At 39.2% G+C, this 17102-nt stretch overlaps 1 pseudogene; it reads left to right on the top strand.

Annotated features, from left to right (window-relative positions):
• Positions 1-15902: 15902 nt before the first annotated feature.
• LOC123939020 lies at positions 15903-16536 on the top strand (annotated as a pseudogene).
• The last annotated feature ends 566 nt before the right edge of the window (positions 16537-17102 follow it).

Genomic DNA, 17102 nt, shown 5'->3' with positions numbered 1-17102 from the left:
TGTTATCGATGCCTTTATATTTATTTCATACTTTATTTTCTTGTTTTGTGGAAGTGGTGGCTCAAGGAAGGCCATTTCCCAATTGAAAGTGAGTATCAAGATGGCGGTTAGGGTGAGTGGACTCACTGGTGTCTGTGGGGAATCTGGCTCTAGCCACATAAACAATGTCCCTCACACGTGAACAGTCCTGCTAAGAAATTGCTCAACTCCCATGACAAAAGGAATCTGTACCAGTAAAGCAGTTTCAGTCCCAGGGCATCTAAAGGTTGGAAGTGGAAGCCAGGGCTACCTCAGGGATCAGAACCCGGTCTGAGTTCCTGGTAACCTAGTTAGCAGGGTTCCCTCTTCATCATTATCTCTGATTTTTTGCTGACTCCCAGCCTCCTACACTCCTTTGTCTCTCTGAGTGACATCTGGCTTTTGCAGCCTCAGCTACTGTCCTTTCCTTTATGCTATTTTGTAATAAGGCCTGTCTGAGGAAGCAAAGCTAACTCAAGAGCTAGTGTAAGCTCGGAAGTCAGATTTCCCATCTTTGAGTTTCAGTTTCATCGTCACTAGTATAGCCTACGAGTCCTCGTGAGTAAAATGAGATATTAACACTAAAGAGAAATTAATGACTAAATAAAGTTGTTTATGTGTAGCATTTGGCAGTATACATAGCACAGAGTAAGCTTTCCATAAATGGAAGAAATTATGTTTTCCCTATTATTTTCAAAAATAACTTAGGGATGATTTAAAAGTTTTATTTGGACATAGTTTTCACAGGGAAAAAGAGGGAGTTGTGCTAATTGCCCTTCATTAGCTCCAAAACAAAACAAAACAAAAACCCTACAGGTTTATAATGTATTATAGAATATGGAAAGTGATCAGTGCCTGGGTGGCTCAGTCAGTTAAGCATCTGACTTTGGCTCAGGTCATGATCCCAGGGTCCTGGGATCAAGCCCCAAGTCTAGCTTTCTGTTCACTGGGAAGTCTTCTTCTCTCTCTGCCTGCTGCTCCCCCTGCTTGTGCTTTCTCTCTCTCTGACAAATAAATAAAATCTTAAAAATAAAATAGATGGAAAGTGAGAGTGATCTTTAAACCAAATTTTAAGTGATAAACAAGAGTATATCAAATTAAAGAGATGGGGGTTGATGCGTAGAAAGAGAATAAACAGTACAAGGAAATGAGAATCAATTTGGCTCTGTTTAGGAATAAATCTTAGAGATCGATGCATGGATTTCTGAGGGACATGGGAAAGTCAACTTGGGGTTAAATAACAGAGAGCTTTGCAAAAGGAGGTTAAGGAGTCTTGAATTTGTCAGAAGGTTGATGGCATCACAAACGAGGGGTGGATATAATTGGCTCTGTCTTTGAATCATCTGTGTGCAAATGGAGTAGTAGCGACAGGGAGACCAGCACAAAGGACCTTTTAGTGGTATGGTAGTATCTCAGACTGTTACAGTGGCGAAGGAATTGGAGAGAAATCTCCATATTTAAGAGGTATTCAGCATTATAAATAATGACGTTTGATTCTTTGTAGGGACCAAAGAAAATAGAAGACAACATTTTGGCTTTAGTAGCTGGGTAGACGATGATACCATTTGTTCATTTCGAAAACATCAAAAGAGGAAAATGGATAGAAATGGGGGGAAATATTTAGCTTTAAGTACTTTAGTCTCACCAATAAGTAGCTGTCTATCTGAATCCAGAGGCAGGGGACAAGTCTGGGCTGAAAGCTTAGCTGAAAGATGCTAGTGTCAAGAGGCCCCTGCAGCAGTGTGGGTAGAGGAAGTGCCTGTGGAAGGGAGAGTAATGGAGGCAGGAGAGCCAAGGACTGTAGCTTGCCTACATTTGGTGCCTTGCGCAGTGCATCCCGCATGTGGCTGATATTCAGCAAATCTAAAACTGATTAAGATTTGGAAAAAAAAATGAATAACGTCCTCTCATCTCAAGGGTCTTCTCTGTGGAAAGGTAGATTTCTGCAAACTAATTTTTGAAAGTTTTTATTTCATTTCAGTTATTTAACATGCAGTGTAATATTGGTTTCAGGTGTACAATATAATGACTCAGCATTTCCAAAAAATACCTGGTGCTCATAACAACAAGTGCACTCCTTAATTCCATCACCTTTTTATTCCTTCTCCCACCCACCTCCCCTCTATTAACCATCAGTTTGTTCCCCATAGTTAGGAGTCTGTTGTTTGTCTTCTGCTCTTTTTTTTCCTTCCCTTTGCTTGTTTGTTTTGTTTCTTAAATTCCACATATGAGTGAAATTATATGTTATTTGTCTTTCTCTGACTGACTTATTTCAATTAGCATAATCCATCTTTGTTGTTGCATCTATGTTGTTGAAACATGTCTCCCTCTATGTTGTTGCAAATGACAAGATTCCATTCTTTTTATGGCTAGTAATATTCATTCATATATCTATATGTGTGTGTGTGTATTATATTATATTATATTATGTTATATATCACAACTTCTGTATTCACTCATCAGTCAATGGACATTTGGGCTATTTCCATAATTTGGCTCTTGTATTATCATACCACTATGTCTATTGGGCTGCATGTATCCCTTTGAATTAGTGTTTTTGTATTCTTTGGCTAGATACCTAGTGACACAATTGCTAGATCGTAGGATGGATCTATTTTTAATTTTTTGAGAAACCTCCATACTGTTTTCCATAGCGGCTGCACCAATTTGCATTCCCACCCACAGTGTAAGAAGTTTCTCCTTTCTCCAGACCCTCATCAACACACGTTTCTTGCGTTGTTGGTTTAAGCCATTCTGACAGGTGTGAGGTGTTATCTCATAGTTTTGATTTGTATTCCTCTGATGATGAGTGATATTGAGCCTTTTTTCATGTCTCTATTGGCCATCTGTATGTCTTTTTTGGAGAAATGTCTCTTTGTGTCTTCTGTTCAGTTTTAATTGGATTATTCATATTTTGGGTGTTGAGTTTTATAAGTTCTTTATATATGTTGGATACTAACCCTTTATCCAATATGTCATTTGCACATATCCTCTCCTATCCTGTAGCTTGCCTTTTAGTTTTATTGATTGCTTCCTTCACTGAACAGAAGCTTTTTATTTTGGTGAAGTCCAATAGTTTATTTTTGCCTCAGGAGACCATATCTAGAAAGAAGTTGCTATAGAGGATGTCAAAGAAGTTACTGCCTATGTTCATGTCTAGGATTATTATGATTTCAGGTTTCACATTTATGTCTTTAATCGTTTTGAATTATTTTTGCATATGTTGTAAGAAAGTGGTCTAATTTCATCTTTTCCATGTTGCTGTCCAGTTTTCCCAGCAACATTTTCTGAAGAGACTGTCTTTTTCCTGATGGATATTCTTTCCTGCTTTGTCAAAGATTAGTTGACCATATAATTGTGGGTCCATTTCTGGGTTTTGTAGTCTGTTCTATTGATCGATGCGTCCATTTTTTGGTGCCAGTACCATAGTGTTCTGATCACTACAATTTTGTAATATAACCTGAAGTCTGGAATTGTGATGCCTCCAGCTTTTCTTTTATTTTTCAAGGTTGCTTTGGCTATTCAAGTTCTTTTGTGGTTTCCATACAAATTTTAGGAGAGTTTGTTCTGGCTCTGTGAAAAATGCTGGTGGTATTTTGATACAGATTGCATTAAATGTATAGATAGCTTTAGGTAGTATAGATATTTTTATGAATATTTGTTCTTCCAATCCATGAGCATAGAATATCTTTCCATTTCTTTGTCTCATCTTCAGTTTCTTTTTTAGTGTTTTGTAGTTCAGAGTATAGCTCTTCCACCTCTTTGGTTAGGTTTATTCATAGGTATCTTATTATTTTTGGTGCAGTTATAAATGGAATTGATTCCTTAATTTCTCTTGCTGCTGCTTCATTATTGGTGTATAGAAATGCAAGAGATTTCTGTACATTGATTTAGTATACTGTGAATTCATTTATCAGTTATAGCAGTTTTTGGTGTAATCTTACAGGTTTTCCATTTAGAGTATCATGTCTGCAAATAGTGAAAGTTTAACTTCTTCCTTGCTGATTTTGATGCTTTTTATTACTTTATCATCTGATTACTGTGGCTAGGACTTCCAATACTATGTTAAATAACAGTGGTGAGCATGGACATCACTGTCTTCTTCCCAACCACAAAAGAAAAGTTCTCAGTTTTTCCCCATTCCCCAAGATGATATAAGCTATCGGCTTTCCATACATGGCACTCATTATATTAAGGTATGTTCCCTCTAAACCCACTTTGCTGATAGTTTTTTTTTTTTAAAGATTTTATTTATTTACTTGACAGAGAGAGAGATCACAAGTAGGCAGAGAGGCAGGTAGAGAGAGAGAGGAGGAAGCAGGCTCCCCGCAGAGCAGAGAGCCCGATGCGGGGCTTGATCCCAGGACCCTGAGATCATGACCTGAGCCGAAGGCAGCGGCTCAATCCACTGAGCCACCCAGGCGCCCCTGCTGATAGTTTTTATCATAAGTGGATGTTATACTTTGTGAAATAATTTTTCTGCATCTATTGAAATGATTGTATGGTTCTTTTCTTTTATTAACATGGTATTTCACATTGATCGATTTGCAAATATTGAACAACCCTTGCAACCCAGGAACAAATCCCACTTGATTGTGGTGAATGATTCTTTTAATATATAGTTGGATTCAGTTTACTAGTATTTGATTGAGAATTTTTGCATCCATGTTCATTGAGGATATTGGCCTATAGGTCTCTTTTTTTGGTGAAGTCATCCGATTTTGGTATCAGGGTAATGCTGGCCTCTTAAAATGAATTTGATGTTTTCTCTCCTTTTCTATTTTTAAAAATAATTTGAGAAGAATAAGTATTAGCTCTTTTTTAAATGTTTGGTAGAATTCGCCTGTGAAGCCATCCAGTCCTAGACTTTGTTGGGAGATTTTTAATTACTGATTCAGGTTCTTTGTTGTTTATCAGTCTTTTCAAATTTTCTATTTTTTCCTGTTTCAGTTTTGCTAGTTCATATGTAAGAATATATCCACTTCTTCCAGATTGTCCAATTTGTTGGCATATAGATTTTTATAATATTCTCTTATCCTTGTGGCCCATTGATTGTCCCATCAGAATCACACCCTGCTCATGTGATTATATCCCCACTGAACTGTGTGCTCAGAGACACTCCGCCTCAGGAAGGCAGGTTCTCCTTACTGAATCACCTACTCAGGATCTCTCAGCTTCTCAGGTACACTGAAGTGTAGCTGTGAAATGATAGGTGACATTCTGCTGCTTAGTGTGTTTCCACACAAAGTTGCTCTTGATCATGTTGTCACTTGACATGAAAAGACTTAGATGGAGAATAAGTTGACTTTCGCTGTCCTCTCAGAAATGAACAAAGACACTCTCTGGGAGAGTAGGATCTTGAATTTTCAAACTTGATGAGCAATATTTCACCTGGCTGCAAAGCTACCACGTGCTACACACTCCCGATTGCCTTTAGACTTGGTAAATGCATTTATAGGCTGAGAATGAGCAGTAGGAAAAATGTGGTAGATGAAATAAAGTCTTTTTCACACTGCCCCTTTTATTATTGTGTTACAAAACCCAGGCTCAAAATAGATTGAGGTAGATTTATCTTTTAATGAAAATCACCAGGAGATTGGAAGTCAAATATTCTTATCTTTTTCTCCTGTCTCCAGAGCAGGACTCTTTTGCGGGGATGACCTTGCACTACAGTCCCAGAGGGAGCTACAATGACATTGTGGACTGACTTCCCTCAGAAGGGACTTTGAAAAGAGACAATGGAGCTAGCATGCCTCCTTTTAGGCTCCGTGGTCTGGGTTGTGCATGTCAGCTTTTCCCCAGAGCAAAGGGCGGAAAAGTTCAGGAGCCATTGTGTCCAGCAGAAAGGAGCGAGTTCTCAGGACACTGTTAGGGAGATGCCCCCAGCCGCTCCAGAGGCCTTCTTCTGCGGCAGTTAGAGGCTCCAGGGCGCAGCTCAACTGCAGGTCAGACGCTGGGCGGCATCATCCCAGCGGGTTCTTTTCACACGTTCCTGCTGTGTGGGGAACTGCCCTGCCTCCTTGCTGCCCTGCAGCAGTGCCGGTCCCGAGGCCTCGGCGGTCTCCTGACTCCTTAACCGGGCAGTCTGAGAACGGTTTTACCACCAGTCTTTTTCTTTTTTTTTGGGGGGGGGGGGGTCCTTAATTTTTCATCTTCCATAAACGGTTGGGGAAATAATGTTGTGTTTGTTTTTGTTTTCACTTCCCTTGCATGAATTTCAAAGTTCATCACAGAGAAGAGGTTGCGTGTTGGTGTTGGGAGAAATGAAAGTAGAGGTAGTAAGAAAAAATAGGCAAAAGAATGGCATTTAGAGGAAGAGTGATATCAGTCAGCATTTCAACAACTATCTGTTAAAAAAATCACTCTGGAGAAATACAGTAATGAGAATTTAATGTCAAAATGATTGTAATTTTATGCCTAAATACACTCAACATGACAAAGAATTCTCTTAATCTTAATTAGGGATAGGTGGGGGCATTTTAATTTTTTTTTTCCATAAACTGCATAGTTCCTGGAACTAATTGCCTTCTCAGAGCAATAGATAATAGAAAAACACGATTGTATCATATGTTCTGGAGAACATAAATAGCATCCCACTGATTTCTTAACTCCCTGAACTGGAGCAGCATTTTAATCTAGCTGGTAGTAATTAAAATTCCATATATCTATCTATCTAAATGGAAGGTTTTATATTTTATGTAATTACTGTACAATCAGCTTACTATGAATGAATTCCATGTGCAAATGGCAAAGTGAGCTTGAAGAACTGATTTGGTTAAGTAGCTTTAAATCTATTACTCCTGAATAAAAGTCTCAATGAAACTGTATGCAGCTTAACAGTTTAAGGAGTTTTGTAAATTGGTGAAACAAATTTATCTTCTATATAGATATGATTGTCTGAGACTTGTCAAGTATAGTAAAATCTACTCCTATCCTGCTCCTGCCTTCTTTTTTTAATGAGTCACAGAACTCCTTGGCATCCAGCCAGGGATAGCTAAACAAACTTGATTAAATTCACTTTTATTATTCACTTTTTAAAAATATTTAATTATTTATTTGAGAGAGAGAGGGAGAGAGATCACATACAGGGGGAGGGGCAGATGGAGAGGGACTCTCCAGCAGTCTCCCTGCTGAGGGCAGAGCTCCACATGGGGCTGGGTCACAGGACCCTGAGATCATGACCTGAGCTGAAACCAAGAGTCAAATGCTCAACTGACCGAGGCACTCAGGCACCCTGCTTAAGTTTAAACTCTTCTCCACTCACCTGAAATTGGCAGAGCCTCCCTCAATCCCTACTAGAACCTTCCTAAAACTAACCATTGTGTTAAGAAAGAGGTTTCTTGGGGGGTACAGGGAGCGAAAACAAAAAAAAAAAAAGATTTCATTTCATCCTTTTTAGTTTTCCCTAAGATACACTCCAACTTAAATTCAACTGGGCCATGAAAATTATGTTCATAACTGGATCTGATATTAGTTGAAAACATATGAAGATCTTTTCCAGTGAAACTTAAAATCCAGGATAACAAATTAATAACAAAATTAATATTAGAAAAGAAATGTAACCAAAACCATTAGTGTGGGCACAGGTTTTTATACATCTATAAATTGGTGTGAAGTGCACACTCTTCCCCAATCTGAGAAGCATACCTATGTTCTTCCCTGTAGTAGAAGGCCTATTTATTTGTTTACTTATTTTTATTCTTTTTAAATTCTTTAAAGATTTTATTTATGGGGCACCTGGGTGGCTCAGTGGGTTAAAGCCTCTGCCTTCGGCTCGGGTCATGATCCCAGAGTCCTGGGATAGAGCCCCACATCGGGCTCTCTGCTCCGCAGGGAGCCTGCTTCCTCCTCTCTCTCTGCCTGCCTCTCTGCCTAGTTGTGATTTCTCTCTGTCAAATAAATAAAATATTAAAAAAATAAAGATTTTATTTATTTGAAAGACAGTGAGATAGAGAGTGGATGAGTGGGGGGACAGGCAGAGGGAGAGGGAGATTCCCTGCTGAGCAGAGAGCCTAATGTGGCGCTCTATCCCAGGATCCCAGGATCATGACCTGAGCCAAAGGTAGGTGCTTAACCAACTGAGCCACTCAGATGCCCCTAGAAGGCGTATATTTAAAAAAAAAAAGTTAGAAGTCTCTTATGTCTTAGATACACTTAGAAGCGCACATCTAATATTAAGGATGAAGAAAAAGTAGGTACTGCTAAGGTAAACAAACTTTATTTTCTCTTATTTGCACAGTGAAGTTTTGTAACTGAGACTGGCTCTATCTACTGTTTCTTGTTGTTTTATTTGATAAAGTGTCCTATGATAAGCCAAATTTAGTAGTGTACCACAAGGTTGTTGGAAACATTTGACTGAGAGGAGGTACTTTACAACTGTATATTAAAAGAGGGAACAAGTGAATGAATGGTAACTTGAATTACTTTATCATTATGGTATAAGAAATTTAGGAAAGTGTGAAGGGTGAGCTCAACAGTTTAAAATTTGCAGCCTTAGATTTTTTTTTAAAGTATCCAATATTACACTGCATTCCCATATGTAAAGTTATGAATTTTCATCACAGTAATGGGTGTGTTGAATTAGACATAAGATGTTCTCCCACTTCACGGGCACCTGGGTGGCTCAGTGGGTTAAAGCCTCTGCCTTCAGCTCAGGTCATGATCCCAGGGTCCTGGGATCGAGTCCCGCATTGGGCTCTCCGCTTAGCAGGGAGCCTGCTTCCTCCTCTCTCTCTCTCTGCCTGCCTCTCTGCCTACTTGTGATCTCTATCTGTCAAATAAATAAAATCTTTAAAAAAAAAAAAGATGTTTTCCCACTTCAGTCTCTTGTTCAGCAATCAAAATTATAGACCTGAATATCATGGTGACTCTAAATCTTCTAATATTTTTTTAAAGATTTTTTATTTATTTATTTGACAGAGAGAGAGATCACAAGTAGGCAGAGAGGCAGGCAGAGAGAGAGGAGGAAGCAGGCTCCCCGCGGAGCAGAGAGCCCGATGTGGGGCTCGATCCCAGGACCCTGAGATCATGATCTGAGCCGAAGGCAGCGGCTTAATCCACTGAGCCACCCAGGCACCCCTAAATCTTCAAATATTTTAAAAATGTTGCTTCCCCTCAAAAACTATTTTTTTTTTTAGCATCTGTTAAGTGTCAGACAGTTTTAAATGCTGAGAATAGAGAAGTGAATAATAGAAGCAAGACTTTCTGCCTTCCCAAAGCTAATATTCTACTAAAGGGAAGTAGACAGTACAAAGTAAGTAACATAATAGCTATCAGGTGATGAATGTTGGGTGTGGAAAGGGAGATAAGTATATATTTTAAAAATATAGTCACGAAAAGGGCCACTAAGAACGTGACTTTTGGGAAGAAAAGATGAAGAGGAAGTGAGCCATGGACGTATCCACGGGTAGAGGGAGCACTAGGGAGAGGGTTCAGCAGCACAAAGGGTCTGAGGCAGAAACGTAAATGATATGGCAGAAAAATAGCAAGGAAGCCGCTGGAGTGACCTGGAAGAAGACAATGGTCATATGTGAGTGGTTCAGTGTTGCAGATCATGTAGGGCCCCTGTCAGGACCAGCTTCCTGTCTGAATGAACCAGGGAGGGGTGGGAATTTCCATAGCATGGATACATAAATTTTATTTTAGCATCAAAATTCATTTGAATGTTAGTGCTTTGGAGCAAGAGTTCAAAACGAGGCTGTTCCCCATGACTTCCACTTTCTCTCTGAGTGAGAAACGAGGATTTTATTGTTTTGTTTTGGTCACATTATTGCCCCTATTGTCAAACCTCTAAGAGTATGAATATTTGATATAGGGCACTGGAATTAAAACTGCATAGATCAGGTTAAACTGGACCAGAAGGCCAAGATGTCTTCCTCATACTAATGATCATCCTGAAAATCCCAAGACAGGCTCCTCAGTGAGGTGTCCTGATTGCAAGAGCAGAGGAAAGATGAGAGTGGGAGTCAATGCCCCTGAGTCCAGATTCTCCTCTCAGAGCTAGACTTAAGGCTCAACCCCTGGTGTCTGAGTGTTCAGGGAAGTCTGGAGCCCAACAGAAGGGAGCCCATGGTTGGCAGCAACACCACAGAACAGGAAGATCAGCACTTCCTGCCCACTGACCCCTGGAGGTCTGGATATGAGATCAAGGCATTGCCAGGGGTGCCTGTGTCCTGGGCCAGCTCAAAGATTAATGTGGACACGCGATTTTGTGCCTCAAAGGGAGTCCACAACACCTCCCCTTCAGATGAAAAGATAGGCATTCTCTTTCCTTGCAGGTGGCTTGTAAGTTTTTGTTTGTTTGTTTGTTTTTTGTTGTTTTTTATTTTTTGTTTTGTTTTGTTTTGTTTTACTCATAATTGCAAATAAAGGGGTTTAGATTTAAATACATGGTGAAGCATCTTCTGTCCTTTCAGATGCAAAGGACAGGTGTTTGTGGCCTGAGGATTTGGGCCAATGTTAGATTACTCAATAGGAAGACAGCCAGCCTGATGGGGACACAGTTTTGTTTTGTTTTGTTTTAAGAATTTGATAATTAATTTTAAAAAAGTATAAATCCATCTTAGTTACTTATTTTACTTTCTTCCAAATATTTTACTACATAGTAGTGTTTCAGTTTTTGATTATATATGGAAACACATTTTACATTTTTAGGGTTAGGTTCTCTGTCTAGCTAGAGCTAACTTATGTTTCTTTCTCAAGCTGGAAAGATGTTCATTGTGGACAACCTGGTGATATTAATACATTATGCTATCACCAAGATATGTTGAGATCCTGCTGATGAAAATTTGGGGTTGTAGCAATTTGTGGAATAAGAACAAGCTAATGCAGCATGAAGGAAATAGTTAAGCAACTTATCTTGAGAATACGAATGAGTCAGAGAGGATCTGGTCAATACTAATTGATGGCTAATAATGAACTCATTTGCACACCACTAGTACACTTATTGTTTATTAAACATCAACACTACATTGAGAAGATAATTTAAGACTCCAAGAATTTTTATCATTCATTACCATCTTTTTGTAGAATCAAATACCTCCTTAATTGTAAGACTCTATTATTTTAGCTGAAATTTAAAAAAAAAAAAACAAAGCAAATCTTCCAAATAATCTATAAATAAGACAGATGTTAAACAGCACTCTAACTTTAGACTTGTTAGAATATTAAAATATATGTGCCTTGGAATCAACTAAATATAGTAGTTAAATAATTCATCTAACTAAAGGAATCACCGACCTACAAGGTGTCAGCTACTATGAGACGCACTCTAGTCCTAACAGAACTGATACAATATAATCTCTGTCCCCACGCTGTCAACAGTTTTACAAAATAGAAAGAAAATTAAATAAGTAATAATAATAGAGTTTGGACAGTGCTTTGATATGGGAAATACAAACTGATGTTTGAGCTGATACCCAAATGATCAACAGATGCTAGCCAGCTAATAGGTAGTGGGTGTCTGGAAAGGTGTTCTAGCTAAAAGGATTGGCCAGAGGAAATGGAGAAATGATGGTGCTAAAAAAAAAAAAAAAATTAGTATGGCTAGAACATATGGTTTGGTTCATAAAATTTAAGTGTTAAAGATTCAAGTTCCTGAAGGGTTGATAAGTCAAGAGTAATAGAAAACTGCACTGAGATCTATAATAGCTATCATTTAATACAGTCAGGGTCCTAGTCACCCTGAGTGCATCTTCTTTTTGAAATACGCTGTTTCCTCTGAAGTGAAATGGAATTAAATGTTCGTTGTAAGGAAAATGTTTACCTGGAGGAGCAACCTGTAATTAACAGAACTTTTTGAGTTGAGATAGACAGGTATGCACAGAGAGTACATCTTGACACATGCAGAGAAGCTTCAACTTTGCATCTGGAAAGCTGGAGGAAGGATGCTGTCTGAAAATCATTCTTTCATCTGAATATTTCAACAGTCAGAATTTTTAAATTTACATTCACGCAACAGAATACTAAATAGTAGTGAAAATGAATCAGAGTGCTATATGCATCAAGATTAGTACCGGCTCAATATATACTAAGAGAAAAATCCCGTGGTAAGATGATACATAAAGTATGAGTCTGCTTTTATTAAGTTTAAGCCATTATAATAAACTATATATTATTTAATGATATAAATGTGGTAAAATTATCATCTAAGAGAAAAATCCCATGGTAAGATGATACATAAAGTATGAGTCTACTTTTATTAAGTTTAAGCCATGTATAATAAACTATATATTATTTAATGATATAAACGTGGTAAAATTATCATGGAAAATTAAGGGTTCTAGATTCTGTTTTGTCATAAACGCACATTAATATGTATGTGAAGGTTTGTATAATTTACTTGTTATAAGAAAATAGTTTTTTTTACTATATTTCCAATATCAAGTACCTTCAGCGTATAGTGTATTACAAACCCTCACCATTTAAATTATTTCCACCAATTATCACATCTTAGCATATCTAAGTGTCAAACTCTACGAAGGTATTATTACTTTCTCCAGTTAACAGATAATTTGAAAATTAGAGATTTCAGAGCAAATAAGTGAGAGAGTCAGGGTTAAACCAGGCCTTTCTGTCTGTAGCCCTGAGGTCCTTTCTCCGTAGACATAACCTGATCATTGACTGTGAAAACTCCCCCCCAAACTATTGAAGTAGGATGGTCTTGAACCATGCTGTCCAAGTCAATAGTCATTATGTAGCCTTATGTTGCTATTGAACACTTTAAAAGCTACAAATTCAATATTTGGGGCGGTGGCAATCTATGTGTCCCTGATTTTTTTTTTTCCCCAAACATGGCTCTGATTTTGATAAAACAAGCTTCCTTGGTTGAGCATTTTACCTTCTTTGGAGCTGGGCTATTCAGATGATTAAGTTTTGGTCCTAGTCCTTGGCTTTTTCTTTTTTTCCCTCCTCAGGGGAAGAATGTATCTGTGTGAACTCTCAGAGAGTCCCTTTCTCTATCTTTTCAATCGCCTGTTAATTAGTAGTAGCTATTTATTATATTTTTCTAGAGCATCAGTTATGGTGTTTAACAATAGTCATTCGATCCTATTGTCCTTAAAATTGCTATTTCCCCTCTATTTCCAGTATACTATCTATATTCCAGTATCACTTCTATGGCCTCTAAGGAGGTTCCCTAGGACTAAATGCCAGAGGGAAAATTCATGTCTAAGTATCAGATAATTCAGCTTTAGTTAATTCTGAAAATGTGTATCTGACTGTACTTCCACACAATCCAAGTGTGGTCCTACAGGACAGTGATAAGAGGAAGCCCTCCCAGTGAGTAGAGTTGGGAGTAGTATGCTTGGTCATTTATTCTGAATCAAAGTGACACATGATTTGACTCGTTGAATAGGGACCTAGAAAGGCAAAGATTGGAACATAGGGAAAAAGAGGAAGTCTGGAGTCTTAACGTTCAGATGGATTTGGGATAAATTTTGTAGATTATTGTTTGTCTCATATTAATGGTTGACAATGACAAAAAGTCCGTGTGACTAGGTGGACAAGATGGGCCATGCTGCTGATGAGCATAAGTCCATTTCTCAGCCAGTGCAGTGTTTGCACAATGGGGCCATGAGCAAGTTATCCCTGGGGGCTGAGATGGAACTATGCATGGGCCCAACAGTGGGGGTTCTTTCCCACTAAGACTGATAAGCTATTGCCATTGCTAAATGTATAACTGTCAACGGCAGCAACCAGTGTGGGCCCTAATACGGTACTAACTCAAGTTGAACAATTTGGAGGCATGTTGAAATGATACAAGGTGGAATTTTTGGACCCTTTCGAATTAGACCCTTTCAATTCTTCAGCAGACAGCAATTTAAACTTACCAGAATCAACATAATTGTCTATATGGATTTGCTTTCCTACATTCAGTACTTCATCAACCTTATATTATCCAGGGTCTTAAAAAATCCCTAATTCATTAGAATGGGATCATCAAGGTTTCCTTAGATTAACAAGACAATTTTATGGCAAACAACATGAGGCAGTGCATGTATTACCATTACCGTGGAATCTACTTGTTTCACTCTACACCCTAACACCACAAAGTGTTAACCTAATGCGATAATACGATAGCCTCTTAACTGCTCAATAAAATGACAACTCAGAGCCAGGACACCAAGCAGTTCTGGTGTACTGTATTTTAAGATGTGTAATCTCCTTTAAACTAATGGCCAGTATATGGCACCGTGTCCCAAATATCTAGAATGCCAGTCCTGTAATCAAGTGATAAAAGTACCATTGGCTCTTTTTCTCATACCTCTGTCAATTCATTTTAGAAATTTTTGTTTCTGATATTCACAATTCAAATTCCATTAGCTAATAAGTCTTGATTTCTAATGGGGGAATTTTTTTTTCCAGTGGACTCAGTAAAGGTCCCACTAAACTTGAAGGTAGCAATGAGCTAATAGGCAAAGAAAGGAGTTATCATACTGGCAGGAGTAATTGACATAGATCATGACAAAGAGACAGAGTTGGTGCTATATGATGGGGAAAGAGGAAACTGTGTCTGGAACTCAGCAGATTCACTGGGTGTCTCTTATTGCTTCAGTGTCCAGACATAAATCTAAATGGAAAATTGCATCTATCCAGGAGAAATCAACTACGTGCTCAGATTCAGGTCACCTCTCATACAAGAAACCCACACTAGCTGAAGTGAGGCAACTCTGAGAAAGGAGATGACGAATATCAATTATGACTTGGAATAATTTACAGATGCTTGGACTATAGTTGCCAAACTAATCGTTTACAGCCGTCTGACAATTTAGAGAGTTGATTATGGACTGGAATTAATGGAAGGTACCAGCCTATGCAAGTGGTATGCTAGGAGGACTATATTAAGTACCTTGTGCACTACCCCATTTCTTCTCCACTTCATGACTCATTCTAGTCATTGACTTAGCAAACAATATCGTGTAGACCATGCCTAGTATCAAGCATGCATTGCTTTCACATACTACTTGAGTGTTTTTCTGGCACATGCTTTAGGTCATCTCTGGGAGCTAGCTAAGAATTTGCATGTACAATCCACAAGTTCAAGAAGTTTATCACTCATGGAGAAACTTTCAATGGAGGGTTGGTTTCTTCTTTAGTCCTTGAATCTGGAGATCCTTACAATAAATTTCTTCAGATAGTCCAGGTGGGACTGAGCAGTCAGTCTCCACAGAAAACTGTTAAAACCTATCTTTTATATAGGCTTTCTCTTCTTTCCTGTTATACTCCCCCTATGTGTTAGTCCATTCTATCTGTGGTAACAAAATATAATTGACAAGGGGGCTAATGAACAACAAACTGTTATTTCTCACAGTTCTGGAGGGTGAGATGTCCAAAAATCAAGCACCAGCAGATTTGGTGTCTGCTGAGGACCTGGTTCCTGGTTCAAAGACAGCTATCTTCTTGCCATGTCTTCACATGATATAAAAGGTCAGGGAGCATTCGTGGGCTCTTCTTCTGCGAGGACATTCATCCCATTCATGATGTCTCCACACTCATGACCTAATCACGTCCCAAAGTCCCCATCTCCAAATACCACCATTTGAGGATTAGGTTTCAACATATGAATTTTGGAGGGACATAGACATTCAGTTTATGGCACCCTTGTTCCTCACTTTTACGCCCTGGGAGCATTTGCCCAATACACTATTTTCATTAAAACCCCCTTGAGCTGTGTATTAAAGGGAACCTATGCTATGAATATGACATGAATATGCATATTTTGTCTCTGAATAGATTCCTTAAATTTATTATTCCCATATACCTGTACATCTGCCAAGTTTACAAAACATCAGAGTGGGTACGATCTCTAGCGGTGTAGAGAGAAGAAAACTGGAGAGAACTCTGCCACCACCACCTCCAATGCCAAGGCTGGGGGCACTGCAACCATGGCACCTTACAGCATTGTCTCCTTGCCTGTTGGAGGGCGACGCAAGGCCATAAGCATGCTGCTGGCTGACCAGGGCCAGAACTGGAAGAAGAGGTGGTGACCAACAAGACCTGCCTGCAGGGCTCACTCAAGCCCTCCTGTCTACCAGGGAAGTTTTCTGAGTTCCAGGACGGAGACCTTAGCCCTGTACTAGTCCAATGCCATCCTGCAATGCCTGGGCTACTCTCTTGGGCTTGGTGGGAAGGACCAGAGGGAGGCCGCCTTGGTGCACGTGGTGAATGGCCCCATGGAGGATCTCTGTTGCAAATACCTCGTCTTTATCTATGCCAGCCCCATGGCAGGCAAGAAGGGGTTTATGAAGGCACGACTGGGGTACCTGAAGTCTTTTGAGCTCCTGCTGTCCTAGGACCAGGGAGGGGCAGGTCTTCATTGTAGGCAACTGGATCTCCTTCTTGGACTACACATTGCTGAACTTGCTGCTCATTTACCAGGTCCTAGAACCCCACTGCCAGGACTCCTTCTCCCTGCTCTCTGCCTATGTGGCGTGCCTCAGCCCTGTGCTGGAGCTCAAGTCCTTCCTGGCCTCTGCCCAGCATGTGAAGATCCCTATCAACCACACCAGGAAGCAGTGAGAACATTGTCATTGTCTGCAGGAGGTGGGGCCCCACACATCTTCCTTTCTCCAGGACCAATAAAGTTCTCAAGCAGGGAAATAAAGAAGGAGAAGACTGAAGAAAAATCCTCAGAAATACATTTTAAATAAGGACACGAAAGCACAAGCCCACAGAGGAAAGTGAGGGTATGGTCACTGAATAAGAACATTAGAAAGCTCACATTCTATATTTTGGAAAGTTTGGGCTGGTGGATTTTCAAATTCTGGAACCACCCCAAAATCAAACTTTAAAGTCATGATAATTTGGAAGCATGTGTCAAAGTGATAGAAATAAGTCATTGTTCAAAGTCATTACTTGGAGGCAAGTAAAGGACTTTTTTTTTTTTTTTTAATGGTAGGTTCCATCAAGCTGGAAACAAAGTAAATATTAACACAGAGATATTTGGAAGTGGAGGGTCTTATACAATGGGTAATTTCAATTTCAGTAAGTCTTCATTTACCTGGCCTTGGTAGGTGTTTGGGTTAGGGTAGACTTCAGTTTTATTTAAACTTGTAATTCAACAATGATACTGTACTGGCCAGGAG

Source organism: Meles meles, chromosome 3 (assembly GCF_922984935.1).
Source record: "Meles meles chromosome 3, mMelMel3.1 paternal haplotype, whole genome shotgun sequence".
NCBI lineage: Eukaryota > Metazoa > Chordata > Mammalia > Carnivora > Mustelidae > Meles > Meles meles.
Note: the sequence above shows the minus strand (reverse complement) of the source record. Positions and strands in the feature narration are given on the sequence as shown.